The sequence below is a fragment of the Symphalangus syndactylus genome, chromosome 5, assembly GCF_028878055.3.
Source record: "Symphalangus syndactylus isolate Jambi chromosome 5, NHGRI_mSymSyn1-v2.1_pri, whole genome shotgun sequence".
Taxonomy (NCBI): Eukaryota; Metazoa; Chordata; class Mammalia; order Primates; family Hylobatidae; genus Symphalangus; species Symphalangus syndactylus.
The window spans coordinates 105,223,133-105,239,695 of record NC_072427.2 but is presented as its reverse complement, the minus strand read 5'-3'; the positions used below and the strand labels follow the sequence as shown (position 1 = coordinate 105,239,695).

At 35.7% G+C, this 16,563-nt stretch overlaps 1 long non-coding RNA gene across 2 annotated transcripts in view; it reads left to right on the top strand.

The window, feature by feature from the left end:
* Nucleotides 1-16,563, top strand: part of LOC134736658 (uncharacterized) — a 232,281-nt gene that overhangs the window by 139,685 nt on the left and 76,033 nt on the right. The window contains exon 4 of one of the 2 annotated variants that reach the window (XR_010120799.1): nucleotides 4,607-7,268. The exons of the other annotated variant lie outside the window; for it this stretch is intronic. This is a non-coding gene — a long non-coding RNA (uncharacterized lncRNA). Of the gene's footprint in view, nucleotides 1-4,606; nucleotides 7,269-16,563 lie in introns of those variants that run through there. 2 annotated transcript variants of the gene reach the window in all.

Here is a 16,563-nt window from a genome sequence, read left to right as displayed (position 1 = left end):
CCTCAATAAGATTTAGCAGCTGACTTCTCAGCAAAAACAATGTAGGCTGGAAGGCAATAGGATATCACATTTAAAGTGTTCAGTTAAAAAAAAAAAAGCAAAAACCTGTCAGCCAAAAATCTTACATCAGGTAAATCTATCTTTCCAAAATTAAAGTAAAATAAGAACATTCCTAGATTAACAAAAACAGAGAATGTGTTGCTAGCAGACCCACCTTACAATAAACTCTAAAGGAGTTTCTTCAGGCTGATAGGAAATAACCCTAGATAACAATTTGAATACACATAGAAAAATAGGAGCTTCAATAAAGTTAGTTATATAATTCCACAAAGCAGTATAAATCTATATTTTTCTTTTTCTCTTGATTTACAAAGCAGTTGTTTAAAATAATATGTTACAATGTGTTGTTGGGTCTGTAACACAGAAATGTAATAAATTGGTCGTATATTTGCTAATGACAGCACAAAGGAGGTGGGTGAGAACAAACCTACATTGGGCTAAGGAAATGACTGCAGATGAGTAAATTAATAATTATAACAATGTATCATGAGTTTGTAGGTTTGTAATATTAATACATAAATATGTATAATACTAGTACAACAAAAATAGGGGAAAAAGAATAGAGATGATGTCTTAGGCATCTCAGGCTGCAATAACAAAATGCCACAGACTAGGAAGCTTAAAGAGTAAACATCTGGGCTGGGCACGGTGGCTCAGTCCTGTAATCCCAGCACTTTGGGAGGCCAAGGCGTGTAGATCACAAGGTTAGGAGATCGAGACCATCCTGGCTAACATGGTGAAACCCTGTCTCTACTAAAAATATAAAAAATTAGCCAGGTGTGGTGGCGGGCACCTGTAGTCCCAGCTACTCGGGAGGCTGAGGCAGGAGAATGGCGTGAACCCGGGAGGCGGAGCTTGCAGTGAGCCGAGATCATGCCACTGCACTCCAGCCTGGGCGACAGAGCGAGACTCTGTCTCAAAAAAATAAAAGAGTAGACATCTATTTGCTCACAGTTTTTGAGAGTGGATGTCTGAGATCAGAGTGTCAGCATGGTTGGGTGCTAGTAAGGGCCCTCACCCTGGCTTGCAAATGGCTACCTTCTCATTGTGCTTTGCATGGCAGAAACAAAGTGGATTCTGGGCTCTTCGTCTTATAATGACACTAATACCATCATGGACGCCTCACCTTCAGAAACTCACTTAAACCTAATTACTTCTGAAAGGTCACACCTCCTAATGCCACCACATTGAGGGACAGGGCTTTAACATAAGAATTTGGGCAAGACACAGGCATTCAGTTCATAAAGAGTTATATAGAAATAATATTCCTATATCTTACTAGAATTAAGTTAGCATAAATCTGAAAATTAATCTGATAGTTAAAATGTATGTAGTATGCCCCAAAGAAACCACTTTTTTGAAAAACTCAAAAGATATAGTAAAATAAATAAATAAATGTAAATGCTTAATTAGAAAATATTATATAATGCAAAAGAAATCAGTAAAGGAACAAAAACAGACAGGAGAAACATAGAAAACAGACCTTTAATATACCTTTATACCTAAATTACCTTTAATATACATGCAAAAATCCTTAACAAAATACTAGCAAACTGAATCCAGTAACATATAAAAAGAATTATATACCATAACCAAGTAGGATTTATCCCAGGAATACAAGGTTGATTAAACATACAAAAAATAATTAATGTAATACATTATATCAATAGAATTTTAAAATTGCATGATCAGGCCGGGTGCTGTGGCTCAACCCTGTAATCCCAGCACTTTGAGAGGTCAACGTGAGTGAATCACTTGAGGTCAAGGGTTCGAGACCAGCCTGGCCAACATGGTGATACTCCATCTCTACTAAAAATACAGAAATTAGCTAGGCATGGTGGCAGGCGCCTGTAATCCCAGCTACTCGGGAGGCTGAGGCATGAGAATCGCTTGAACCTGGGAGGCGGAGGTTGCAGTGAGCCGAGATCATGCCACTGTACTCCAGCCTGGGCGATAGAGGGAGACTCAGTCTCAAAAAATAAAAAAAAAAGAAAAGAAAAAAAGAAAAAAAAATTACGTGATCATATCCGTAAACACAGAAAAAGCATTTAACAAAACCCTATATCATTTCTGATAAAAATACTCCATAAACTAGGGATAGAAGGAAACCTTCCTCCACTTGATAATGGGTATTTGTGAAAAACCCACATGTGACATCATCCTTGGTGGTAAAAATGAATGCTTTCCTCCTAAGATCAAGAACAAGAGGACACCTACTCTCACCACTTCTATTCAACACAGTATTTGAAGGTCTAGCCAGGGAAATTAGGGGAAAAAATAAAATGATCCAAATTAGAAAAAAATAAGAAAAGCTATCTTTATTCTCAGATAACGTTGTCTTGCATATAGAAAATCCTAAGTATCCACTAAAAATTATAAGAAATAACAAATGACTTCAACAAGGTGGTAGGACACAATAGTAGTATCAACAAACATTTGTATCCCATATATTTGTAACAAACAACCCAAGAATGAAAGTAAGAAAACAAACCCATTTACAATACAATAAAAAAATGCTAAGAAATAAATTTAACAAAGTAGTACTAAAGTTATACTCTGGAAACTGCATGAAGCCGTACCAAACCCACTATTGTCTCAAGGTGACTGTGGACATACCAAAAGCTCATCTTTTTGAAAATTAAAGGCTCTTTAACTGAATGGAAAGGCAACTTATATACATGAATCAGGATACTAAATAATTGTTAAGATGGCAGTACTCCTCAAGAATCCCAGCTGACCTCTTGCAGAAACTGATGTATTTAAACTGTGCAACCTGGAACGTTTAGCCTCTCTTAACAGAGATTGATGTGTATAGAACACATTACAAATCTCCCAGACCATTAACTGGTCTATTTCTACATAGCAGCTTTACCAGCTTGAAAAGATATTTTGCACAATGCTTTTTAAAAACACCCAAAAACCAAATATGAGTCTTATTCTAAACACTTTTACTATTCAGGAAAATAAAAAATGAATTTGTGTTTCCATAAAATTATTTTATTTTAGGCTCACTTCTTCTGTATTATTTTATAGATACTACAGTAGTTTTCCACTTACAAAAGAAAAAATTGTCGATAAAGTGGAGGCAGGAGACCCACAATAGTCAAAATAACCTTGAAAATAAAGAACAAGGTAGGAGTACTTCACAATTTCAAAACTTCCTACAAAGCAATGACAATCAACACAGAGTGACGCCAGCACGAGAACAGATGTATATACCAATGGATAAGAATTGAGAGACCAAAAATAAAACTATACATCCATAACCAACTGATTTTAAATAATTCAATGAAAGACGGAATAGTCTTTTCAATACGTGGTACTGAGATAATTGGATAGCCACATGCAAAAGAATGAAATAAGACCTCTATTTTACACCATATACAAAAATTAACTGGAAATGGATCAAAAAACTAAATGTAAAACTATAACACATTGGAGAAAATATTTACAAGCTTTTATGTGACAAATGATTGATAGATATGACTCCAAAAGCAGGAAGAACAAGAGAAACAACAGATCATTTGAACTTAATTAAAATAAGAAACTTTTAAGATTCAAAGAAAACCATCAAGAAAGTGAAAATACAACTCATAAAACGGAAGAAAATATTTGCAAGTCATGTATCTGATATGGGTCATGTATCTAGAATATATAAAATCTCTTACAACTCAGCAATAAAGACAAACCCATTTTGAAAAGGTAAAGAATCTGAATGAACATTTTTTTTTTCACAGAAGCTACAAAAAATGACTCAAAACACATGTGAAGAAGCTCAGTTTCATTAGTTATCTGGGAAATGCAAATGAAACCACGATGAAATACCACTTCACACCTGCTATGATGACTATAATCAAAAAGACAGATAATCAGAAAGGTTGACAAAAATTTGGAGAAAATAGAATCCCTATAGGTTACTAGTGGAAATGTAAAATGGTGCAGTCACTTTGGAAAACAGTCTTACCGTTCCTCAAATGATTAATAGAGTATCCTATGTCACAGCAAGTCCATTCCTAGGTATATACACAAAAGAATTGAAAACAGATACTCAGAGAAATATTTGTATTTTAATATGTATTTTTAAGTGACTGTTGTTATAGCAATATTTTATTGTTATTTATTGTTATGGCATCATTATAGTATGATTTCCAATAGCCAAAAGGTAAAAATAATACATAAACAAAATGAGTATATCTATATAATAAAATTATATTTGACCATAAAAATGAAGTATTGATAGATACTGCAGCACAAATAAGCCTTGAAAACATTATGCTAAGTAAAAAAATTCAGTCCCAAAAGACTATATAATGTATGATTCCATTCATATGAATTGTGAAGAGTAGAGAAATTTATACAGACAGAAAGTATATCAGTGGTTGCTTAGGACTGAGGATGGTGGGAGGATAGGAGATAATAAAGAAAATTAGGAGTTTCTTCTTGAGGTGAGGAGAATGTTCTAAAATTGACTGTTGTGCTGGTTGAACAGATCTGTGAGTCATTGAATTGTACACTGTAACTGAGTAAAATGTGTTATGTTAATTAGATCTTAACAAAACTTAAAATAAGTAGAAGATGGAGGCAAAGGATGCACAACTGAATAAAGAAAAGTGGTGACAGAAGCAAGCCATAGTGATGCAGTGTGAGGAGTGCTTAGCCTGCTCGTGGTGGCATTGAAGATAGAGGAAAAGGGTCATGAGACAAAAACCATGGAAAGCCTCCAGAAGACAGAAGCCTCCAGAAGACTCCAGAAAAACTGAAGAAACGGGTCCTCCAGTAGAGCCTCTAGAATGAAATACAGCCCTTTGTAGTTAGCCCAAGTGAAAACCATGTTGGACTTCTGAACTACAGAATTGTAAAATACATCTATGTTGTTTTAAGCCACTAAAAGTGTGGTAATTTGTTACAGTAGCCATAGAAAACTAGCGTGGATTAACTCTGGTGGTCATTTTAATATGCCAGCTTGGATAAGCTACAGTCCCCAGCTATTCAAGGAAACACAAATCTAGCTGCTGTTGTGAAGATATTTCACAGAAGTGATTACAGTGAATAATCAGTTGACTTTAAATACTGGAGATCATCCTAGATAATTGGAGTTGACCTGATTCTATTAGTCAAAAGACATTTAAAACAGAACTAGAAATTCCCTGAAGAGGAAGAAATTCTGGATGTGGACAACAAATTCACTCTGTGCTTGAGAGTATGACAAGCCCTTCCTGCTGGCCTGTCTACAGATTTTGGATTTGCCTGGCTGGTCCTCATGATTCCATTATCTAATTGCTTATGACACATTTTTAAATACACTTCTGGTCCTTGTTCTGATTCTCTGCTTCAACCCTAACTGACAGAGTCACATTTGGAGTGTTTGGTGGTAACTGTTCCAATAGCTCTTTGTGTCAATTTGTTGTATGATCATTTGTTAGAACTTTTTCTGGGAAAGCAGCTTCATAGCACTTATGACAATGATTGAGCAATAGGACTTCAGCCTCCTGTGACCACACATTTGAGCACCATAACCATGGGGAACACTATGAGAAGGCTTATGATAAGAGTCCATAGTTCATTTTGAAGATGAGAGTCAAGAGAGTCCATGTTAAAGCAAGAGAATAAAACTCCTCATTTATTGCTCACAGAAAAAGATGTAACCAAATTAATTTAACTGGTTGTTGACAAAGATATGTAATTTTGTTTCTTTGTTTTGTGAGTCTTTTTGTAGATTAAGGCAACCTGAGAGAGATGAAGCTAGAAGCACAATAGTCCTCTAAGACAACAAATACTTTACTCTCAAAGGCCGGTGATAAATCTAAGACTCTTTTATTTTGAACCATTCCCTGCCTGATTTCATGCCAGAGTGCTAAAGCCATAGTGACATTATCTAGTTGTTCTTCTATTCTATGAATTCTGGTCAGGATTTTTCTTACTTTTAGAGAATCATAAAATAAAGGAAAAAGCCAAAAACCCTTTTCAATTATTAAAATTTTCAAAGTCCAAGTTTCAAATTTTTTCCTTCTTGATTTAAATTATCTAAAGATATCTTTTTAGTAGGGAGGAAAATAGAGGCTGAAAGAGATCCTGGGTGAAATCATGGATGCTGTATGACAGTCTTCAGATCACGGATCTCGTGAGGATAACAGCCAATATGTTGCATGCCTCAAATCCAATACGAGCCATTAGTGACTAGTAATTTGTTTTCAGCTAAAACACCACATATTCTGTTGTCAAATATTATTTTAATAATTTTCTGTCATTCATCAAGAGTTGTCAGCATCAGGCAGTGTTAATTGTAGTATAGAAAAGGTAGATCCATTGTACAATATGGTGATTATAGTTTATAACAATGTATAGTCTTTCCTCCTTTATCCACAGGGGATAGGTTCCAAAATCCCCACTGGATGCCTGAAACCACAGATTATTCTAAACCCTATGTAAAATTTTTATTTTTATATACATACATATCTATGATAAAGTTGAATTTATAAAGTAGGCACAGGAAGAGACTAGTAATAACAATAATAAAATAGAACACTTATAACAATACTTGGTTCACAATTTAATGGACCGAAGATTCATTTTTACCGTAGATCTTAGAAAACTCAGCATGATTTCTTTTCTTTCCTTATTAAGTAGAGAACTTTCACCTTGTCACTTAAAGGAGATACCTAACAGTTTCTCTTTGACATATCTGAATTGTGCTTCAGGGACATCATTAAGTAAAATAAGGATTACTTGAACACAAGCACTGTGATACTGCCACAGTTGATCTGACAAGCAAGATGGCTACCAAGGGCTTAACACACGAATACCACATACAGCATGGATACACTGGACAAAGGGATAATCACTGTCCCAGGAGGGACAGCACAAGATTTCATCACGCTACTCATAAAACTTATTAATTGTTTAGTTCTTGAGTTTTCTATTTAATTTTTTCGACTGCAGTTTACTGCAGGTAACCAAAATCATGGAAAGAGAAACTGCAGATAAGGAGCATTACTGTAGTATATACTTGAAAATTGGTAAGAGAGTAGATTTTAAATGTTCTCAGCACAAAAATAAGGTAAGTATGTGAGGTAATGGATATGTTAGTTTGATTTAGTCATTCCACAATGTGTGTGTGTATTAATATGTATCAGAAAATTCTGTTGTACACCATAACTATATATGATTTGTATTTGTCAATTAAAAAATAAACATTTAAAGATAAAGGAGACATTTGCTCACTATAAAAAAGAAAAGAAAACTTTGGGTACATCTAAGTCAATAAATGAAGTTGAAAATGTAGTATAGCTCTCTTATAAGATATGTAAAAGTAATACAGCCTCTAAATATACATTATCTATTTCCTTTTATTTTTCCGGGTCTGTTTTTCTGAAAGTTCTGTTACAAAGGCTGGCTGCTACAAAGTCCTCTTTCTAAATATGATGTATAGGTTTAATCCTGAATTTTAAGTTTAATTTAATAGAAAAAAGAGAAATACATATAAAGATAAATAATAATAGCATGCAGATTAAAGTATATGACAAGCTATGTTTAGATTATTTGAATATCGTTCTGTGTGCCTTGGATCAATAACTTCTTGCAGTTGCCAACTTAATACAAAGATTGTGGGTTGAAAATTAGCCGGGCGTGGTGGCGGGCGCCTGTAGTCCCAGCTACTCAGAGAGGCTGAGGCAGGAGAATGGCGTGAACCCAGGAGGCGGAGCTTGCAGTGAGCCGAGATTGTGCCACTGCACTCCAGCCTGGGCGACAGAGCGAGACAACGTCTCAAAAAAAAAAAAAAAAAAAAAAAAAGATTGTGGGTTGAAGCTGTCTCCTAAAGATTGTCCACTTCTAAAAGATTCTTTAAAATCTTCATTTTGAGGTCTCTAGTTGGAACAGTTTTCTAATGATTTGAGGATGAATTCTCTTCTCCTAGTAAAGTATATCCAAGAAACAAGTGTACTTTTAGAGTTATGCTAACTAGTTACAGTACTAATGAGATGTTTTCATTAGAGTTCAATGACCCTATCTGGTATCTCTTCCAGAAGACAAGAGCTTAACATTTCAGACCATGTAAGCATTATTTAGGAGGATGTTGAAGAAATACTGTATGTATTGATGATGACTAGGTGCATTTTATGAGTTCCTTGCAGTATCAGGGGATGTCTGCTTGAATTTGACCAGAATGTAGAATCAGAGTAAATTTCTAGGTGTAAGAGGCAGTCTAATATCAATTCAGAATGGAAGAACCAGTAAGATCCTAAAAATAGGCAATTTCTTTGTCATTAAAAACAATGCCAATACTCTTTGAATTCCTATAATGTCTGAAAGCTTTGTTGATGTCTTAGCTTAAGAATTCATTGTTCCTTCTATCATTTCTGAAGATTGGGATAATATGAGCAGTAAAGTTTCTGAATAAGCAGCAAAGTGTTGAAAATCTTGTTAGTGACGGTCCCAGTAAAATGGGTATCTCTGTTACTGCAGAGATAGGTGGAATTCCCAGACTGGGAAAACAAAATCAAGTGGTATTTTTGCTAGTATCAGATTCATAGCTCTTTCAAAGAAAAGCTTCAATCCATCACCAGAATTAGAAAACACTGAGAAACATATTCAAAATCAGTTGTGGAGGATAGTAGTACAAAACTTATTTGGAGATGTCCTGAGACATTTTTCTATTTTTTAGCTATTTTTCATTTTTCTTCTTTATAATTTTACCAGGACTATGCTGCTGGTGATTGGTGAGATTTTCATCAGCGGCAACATCATCAATTTGGGTCAAACGTTTCAGCAATACTAGTTGACTACTGTAGCTAAATTGTCCTTGCTATAGTCAGTCAATGCTTTCATTAAAATTTTTGAAAGATTCTATTCAAGATTCTCTGGTGCCAACAAACTCCTGAAAGTGTCAGTGATTATTCTCATGCAATTTGCAAAGATATTTTTTTCTGGTATTTCTGTCTGACATTGGAGTCAAAACTAGCTTTAGACCATTCAAAATATTTGGCCTCTTGGACTATCATGAGAGCAAGGATTTTTCTCCTGGTTTTCTACCTAAACAGCCATGAATTTTACTTTAACCTCTGTGTTATTTGCTTTTGTGTACATTGTTGACATTCCCAGTAAAAGGCAAAAAAAAAAAAAAAAAATGAATGTTTATCTGAAGGACACTAAAGAAGGCAGAACACAGATTTACAACTATAATGTAACACAAAAGATAAAATAGTACTTTTATTCAAAACCACAAGTGTAGAATAACTATTTTATTATGTCCTTAAGGTGCTTAATACATCAATATCCTCTCCAGGTGAATTTCTTCAGAGGAAGACAAAATTATTGCACAGATAAGTGCAAGCTATGATGAGCTCCTACTTCTTTAGATTTTCAAATATTGGTTTCAGTGTTTCTTTAGTGTCTAGTTTTAGTTGTGTTGTGCAAGCTTGTAGAAAGTTATGTTTGCAACAATCTGCACCATTATGGGTGCATAATGGAGGAAGCATCTGATAGTTTTAATGTAAGGTCAGTAAAACGTGTTCTAGATCCATTTATGCTTTTGTCCAATGGCTCTTTCAAAATATGCATGGAGGTGTGAGAGATCTGGTTCTCACTGAGGTGTTTGCTTGCATATCATATTCTCCATTTAAAGCTGAAGACGGTTTCCTTCATCAAAAAGACTGATCCTAAAGCTAGTTTCACATGTGCTTTAGGATCGACTGCTTAATACTATCCAAAGATATTTAAATTGCCTATGGCTGATATCTCCAATGGGCTCATTCTTTCTTTGCCTATAGGCCCAAATTTTATTTCAGACTATTTTCATTGAAGAGATTGGAGGTAGCCTTCAAAAAATCTTAGAGTTGTTAAAATGCATACTACTATCTCTAATGGGCTCATTCTTTCTTTACCTATAGGACAAAATTTGATTCAAGTCTATTTTCATAGAAAAGACATTGGAGGTATCCTTGAGAAGATCTTAACTAGTATGTATAGCTAATTCCAGTGGTTTTGGTAACAAGTAGACTAGGGTAGTCCTCTGAGGATATGCTCAGGAACTTCCCACTCTACCTTTTCCATCTCATAGCTTCTACTTCTTGTACTTAAGGTCTCTACTACATTAAGCAAAAATTGGTATAGAGTATAAAGCTCTACATCTTCTTAGAACTAAATTCTTCTGTGAATTTGTGAATTTCTTTCATGTCTTGGCTTTGGAAAGTTCTTTACAAGAATGAGACTAGGGCTTAAAATCAGCCCTAAGAAGCTACTCTAATTTGAAAGAGGCAATTGAGTTGTGAGGGTTTCTTGTAGAGCAGAAGAGAAAGGAAGTAGGTCAGAAGTGGGGGAGGGGGGGTCAGAGTGTGATGTAGGATCATAATGGAAGGAAAAGAAATGTGGAAGAAATCTAGTAGATTTGAAATGTGATTTAGGAAGATAAAAGAGAAAGATAGTTTTATGTTTTATTCACATTTTTTCTTTTGACTTAGCTACACATTTTTTTACAGAAGTAATTTTGGGATCTGAATTTTTTTTTGGAAGCTTCCCCTAGTAATAAAAAATGATAAACATAAGAGATTTGGAATTTTGCTCCCTGTTTTGTTCTAAGGCACTTCTCAAATGAATAATTTTCTTCACAGCAGAAGCCCCCCCCCCAATATTCATTGTAATCCTTAATTATCCTTCAAGAAATTATGGTATTTAGAAAGACAAATACCTAATTAGTGTTATAGTATGGACACGTAAAAGAAGGTGAAATCTGTCCCAGAGACGGCATAGACTGACAATCTGATAAATTCATAATTCTTCTGGTATTCAGGAGTTTTCAAAAAGTTTCTTCCTGAACCAAACTGTCACAGAAAAATTTAGACAAGACTGTGGCAAGGTGTAAAAAGGCTTTGACAGATAGCCCAATGCAAACGTTTTCCATAACGCCTGTCTGACATGGTTTTCTGAATTTATCAGCCCTTAGAGTGAGCTTCAATGAATGGATTTATTAGGTCTATGTCCAATCTCTTCTCTAAGAACTTAGTCTTATAACCTTATATCAGAATATGACAAAGACCTTCCCACTCCATCCCCTAGAAAACTTAAAAACACAGCATAAGGCCGGGCGCGGTGGCTCAAGCCTGTAATCCCAGCACTTTGGGAGGCCGAGGCGGGCGGATCACGAGGTCAGGAGATCGAGACCATCCTGGCTAACACGGTGAAACCCCGTCTCTACTAAAAATACAAAAAATTAGCCGGGTGTGTTGGCGGGCGCCTGTAGTCCCAGATACTCGGGAGGCTGAGGCAGGAGAATGGCGTGAACCCGGGAGCCGGAGCTTGCAGTGAGCCGAGATCGCGCCACTGCACTCCAGCCTGGGCAACAGAGCAAGACTCCGTCTCAAAAAATAAAAAATAAATAAAAAATTAAAAAAAAAAAAAAAAAAAAAAAACACAGCATAGTATTGCGAGTTAAAGACAGGACCCCTCCAAGGATGGGAATTTCAAACCTGGTTACAAAATCAACTAATTCCAATATGCATAGAATTGAAAGAAACTAAGCAGTTTGGAGCCTAGGAACCTGAAAAAAAAAAAAAATCAGAGCTCAGACCCAGTGCAAAACTTAGCTCAGTACAGCAGTTGTAGAGGCTCCTGGGAGGATGTTCCAGGCACCTTCACAGAGAATGTTGTTTAGGGTTGAGCATCTTGACCTGTGGTAGTGAGGGGGTTTCAAATGGAGCTGCAAAACCTCCAGAATTACCAACTGTTGAATCCTCCAAAGACCAGGAAAAAAACAAAACAAAACAAAACAGGAAAACATTGATCAAGCAAAACTAAACGTTAAAGACTTACTGCAGTCAGAATATCACCTCACGGAGTCTTAACAGTATTTCAGTAACTGAATATTAGAAAAAAAGTAGGTATAGTCTCTTAGGGCCTGACCTGGGCTTTTCTAAGGCATATCTTTCAAATTTGAGAATTAATTGGAATTGACAGAATTTGTGACTTAAAAACTTCAAATTGGTATATACAGCAAGATGAATTGAGTTTTGAACAGCATACTACTAGCATGGATAAGTAAACTATTTCAGTTGGCTCACTCTTATCTTCCAGGAACGAATATTTTCTGGGGAAAGCAACTAAGTTATTTTTGCTTGGCCTCAATATAACATAGAAACAGAAAAATTACCTGAACCCAATAGATGTATTTTTTAACACAAAGATAGGAATTCCTGTTGGTTTCAGTTCTTTGCATAAAGCATTGGTGTCCTCAACATATCAAATCTATTTCTCCCATTGTTTTTACTGTATTTTTCCCAGTTATCCATTAAAAATGTTATGTTTTCAGTGGTTACTAATATTGCCTTCCTTCCATCAATTACAATCACCCCATGCCTCTGATTTTATGAAAAGTTTCTTAACAGTAGAATTTAGGATTTGAGAAACATTTATTATTTTGAATGTCACTGAAAGCTCTACAAAGTGAAACCAAAGTGAAAATTGAGGATCTGAATCATAATTAATGAAGATTTAGCTCAAGTGTTTACCCAGATCCTTCCCCTAATCTCTGGATTTCAAGTGAACACAATTGCATAAATCCCTTTAATGGTCCATTTTTATGCTAAATGCTCTGCTTTCCTGCTTCTTTCCTACACACCTACACTACCACACCAAATTCATTCAAGACCAGGTCACCCTATCTAAATCCCTCTTCCCCAACCATCAGGGCAGATTGGTTAGGAAGGTACAAAATATTAAAGCGATTGGGAACTTAGCTGATTTTATTTTCCTTCAGCTGGTGCCCAGAGTGATACATCATAAGATTCTTGGCTTTTCTGCCTTCTTCTCTGCTTCTGAAAAACCCCAACTAATCTTTTCTAGATCCTGACAATCCTCAGTATCTCTAAGCAGCTTTGTCTCCCAAAGTGCAAACACCATGAACAGTAGTGTCTCTTTATGCCTCAAGCAGAGGAATGCTTTCTGCCTGGATGATATTTTTTTAGTTGACCGTGGTCTTAAGGAGACCATAAAACTCTTGGTTCCCAAAGGGTAAACCTTTGCTTTGAGCCATATCCATATATCTCTTACTCAAGATGTTATTTCAACTTCCTTACTGGCAAAGAAGACTATGGTGTGTCACCTCTCCGAGAGACAAGAGAAAAACTGTCTTGCATGCCTAAACACTATGGTTAGTAACCTCTATTGGCCATTTAAACTCCTGAATACCTCACAACACAAATATTATCATTCTTACTGTTTGATACTTGAGAAAATAGAGCATTAGAATGTTAAAAAGCTACCTTTGGTCACATTGCTAGTGAATAATATGGACAGAATTGGAAGGCCATGCTCTTTTTATTACACTGCTATGTCATCATTGGTAGAACTTTCATGAGTCCTTACCCTGCATAAGCATTATTATTATTATTATTATCATGATCATCATCATTATCACTTATTCTTTCACATCTCACAGTTATTCCCTAGGCTACTTTCTATTTAAGGAGGTAGACGGACTTTCTCTCCATTTCCTTATTTGAGGATCACAATCTCTTTACTTCAAGACAATTTAATATTACTTTGAACCTGGGGGAGGTGGCATGTAAAGGACTAAGCTTTATTTATTTTGAGGGTGAGAGAGAGGAAAAACTAGGATCAACAAGACAAAGTTGGCATCTTCCACAGAAAGAGCACCAACCTTTTTTGTTGTTTTTGTTAATTAGACTTTTTTGAGCAATCGTATGTTTATTTTAAAAACTGAGAAGAAAATAGAAGTCTGTAAATACTCCTTCACCCTTCCCATTTCCTCTATTTTTTTTTTTTTTTTTTTTTGAGATGGAGTCTTGCTCTGTCGCCCGGGCTGGAGTGCAGTGGCGCGATCTCAGCTCACTGCAAGCTCCACCTCCCGGGTTCACGCCATTCTCCTGCCTCAGCCTCCCACCTGTAGCTGGAACTACAGGTGCCCGCCACCATGCCCGGCTAATGCTTTGTATTTTTTTTAATAGAGATGGGGTTTCACCATGTTAGCCAGGATGGTCTTGATCTCCTGACCTCATGATCTGCCCACCTTGGCCTCCCAAAGTGCTGGGATTACAGGCATGAGCCACCGCACCCAGCCCCTTCCTCTATTATTGATACCTTGCATTACTGTGATGCATTTGTTATACTGCTAAGTGAACCAGTTGTTAATTGTGAAATGAGCCCATATCAATACATTATTGTTAATCAAAGTTCAGAGTTTATATAAGAGTTCATTCTGTATGTTGTATATTCTATGGATTTTGCAAACATACAATAACATGCATCCACCATTATAGTATCACACAGAATAGTTGCATTGCCCTAAGAAAAAAAGAATTCCTGTGTTCCACCAATTTATCTTTCCCTCTCTCCCCATAAAGCTCTGGTGACCATTGATCTATGTACTGCCTCCATAGTTTTACCTTTCCTAAAATGTCACATAATCAGAATCATACAGTACATTCACCTTTTATATTGGTTTCTTTCACTTAGCAATATACATTGAAGGTTTCCTCACATTTTTTCATGGCTTGATAGCTCATTTCTTTTTAATACTGAATAATTTTCCATTGTATGAATGTACCACAGTTTATCTATTAATGATGTACCAGAGTTTATTTATTATTCTATTGAAGGATGTCTAGGTTGCCTCCACATTTTGACAATTTCTGTAGCCCTTTTCTTCTCCTAACTCCGTCAATTTCATGCTGCCCACCCTTCATTTACTGCCCCATGCAATACATTAGCCTCATTTCTCTCACACTGTCTAAACATCCTTTTACTTCCCTTAATCTCTGCTTCAGGAGGAAGATTCACTGTGAATGCCGTCTTCAAACTGGGCTTTGTACCTTTACAGAGCTGTTTCCACCTGAAATGCCTTCCTCTTCTAAAATCACGAAATGCGTATTTGTGCATGTGTTTGTGTGTGTGATACTCAATATATATTTATAAAGCTTACCTACAACTTACATATTGTTTCTGAAAGACCAAATTTTCTATGAATTTTCTTGACAAGTGTATCTTCTTTTTTGTCATAGTCAAAGTCAAGGGATGCAGCCCGTTTTCCACTGTGAAGCATTCCGTGATGTTGCTGACTAGCCAGGCATCTGAACGTCAAATTATTAGCACGTTTTCTAGTCTCTGTTGCTCTCAATAATAACACCAGCTCTTAACTTAATCTGCACTAGGACATAAATTTATTATGTTAGAATTTGCCCAACACTGTCCTAACTGCTATTTATTTTAAACATGCCCAAAAGGTATGAGATTGGAAAGTTAATTATTATTACCTCATTTTTTTTTTTTTTTTGGATGAGAAAACAAGAACTCAAGAGATTGTGACTTTCTTACAAGGGAGGGAAGATAAGTATTAAACTAGATCCTGTAAACTCATGCTTACAGTTTTGTTTTTTTCTTAAACAAACCTGACTCTGCTGCTTCTTAAAGAACCAAACCTATGTTTGTATGTATTTATGATACCTACATTTTGTTAACCTTTTTTGCATGGTTAAGTCAGAATCTTTGCTGAACTCCAAATTGGCCAAAAAGTAGTTTTGTTTCATGTAACCTCTATGTCAAAGTATGAACTCAAATCTGAGCTACTACAATTATTACTTCATATACACCAACACACACACAAGGAAATGATGAGCATACTAAATCAAATACAATTTTATTTCCTAATGAAATGAGCTAAGCATAAATATGACAAAGTGTGCAGTGGAGAATAATTATCTGCCTTCCTTTATAGACAACATCAGGCTCGGCAAAGTCAATTTGAATATAAATGCAAAATATGTTGAGAACACATTTAGAGAAAAGCAATAATAGTTACTAAAATAGACTATTAAATTATCTTTTAATAACTTTATAATAGCAAATGTAATACTGTGAAAAAGCCCAAGATCTCTAATAAAATCAGGCGAGTCTGATTTGCAAAAATAAATAAGATTTAAATCAGGTTAAATTTTATAAGCAGTGCTATAAAGTGAATTTGTTCTGCTATAGTATCTGCTAGAAAGGAGGAATAGTTTGAACTAAGTTCTTTAAAATTATCAAGTGTAAAAAATATGATAAGCATGAAAATACACTTAAAACATGTAGGTATAGATGATACTGGCAGTAGTAGTTGTATTACTGTATGTTGCCTATATTTAGATCTGATTTAGGATGTTCACGTGGTATAAATTTTAAAATATGGTTGATATTGAAAAAGGAGCATATTTGTATTTGTGTGTGGTTGTGTGTGTTTTACTATGTAGGATTTTAATATTTATAATATTTGGCATTGACTAGCAACATGCCTTTTTTTTTTTTTTGAGATGGAATATCACTCTGTCGCCCAGGTTGGAGTGCAGTGGTACGAACTTGGCTCACTGCAATCTCCGCCTCCTGGGTTCAAGCAATTCTCCAGTCTCAGCCTCCCCAGTATCTGGGACTACAGGCACCTGCCACCATGCCTGGCTAATTTTTGTATTTTTAGTAGAGACGGGATTTCACCATATTGGTCAGGCTGGTCTCAATCTCCTG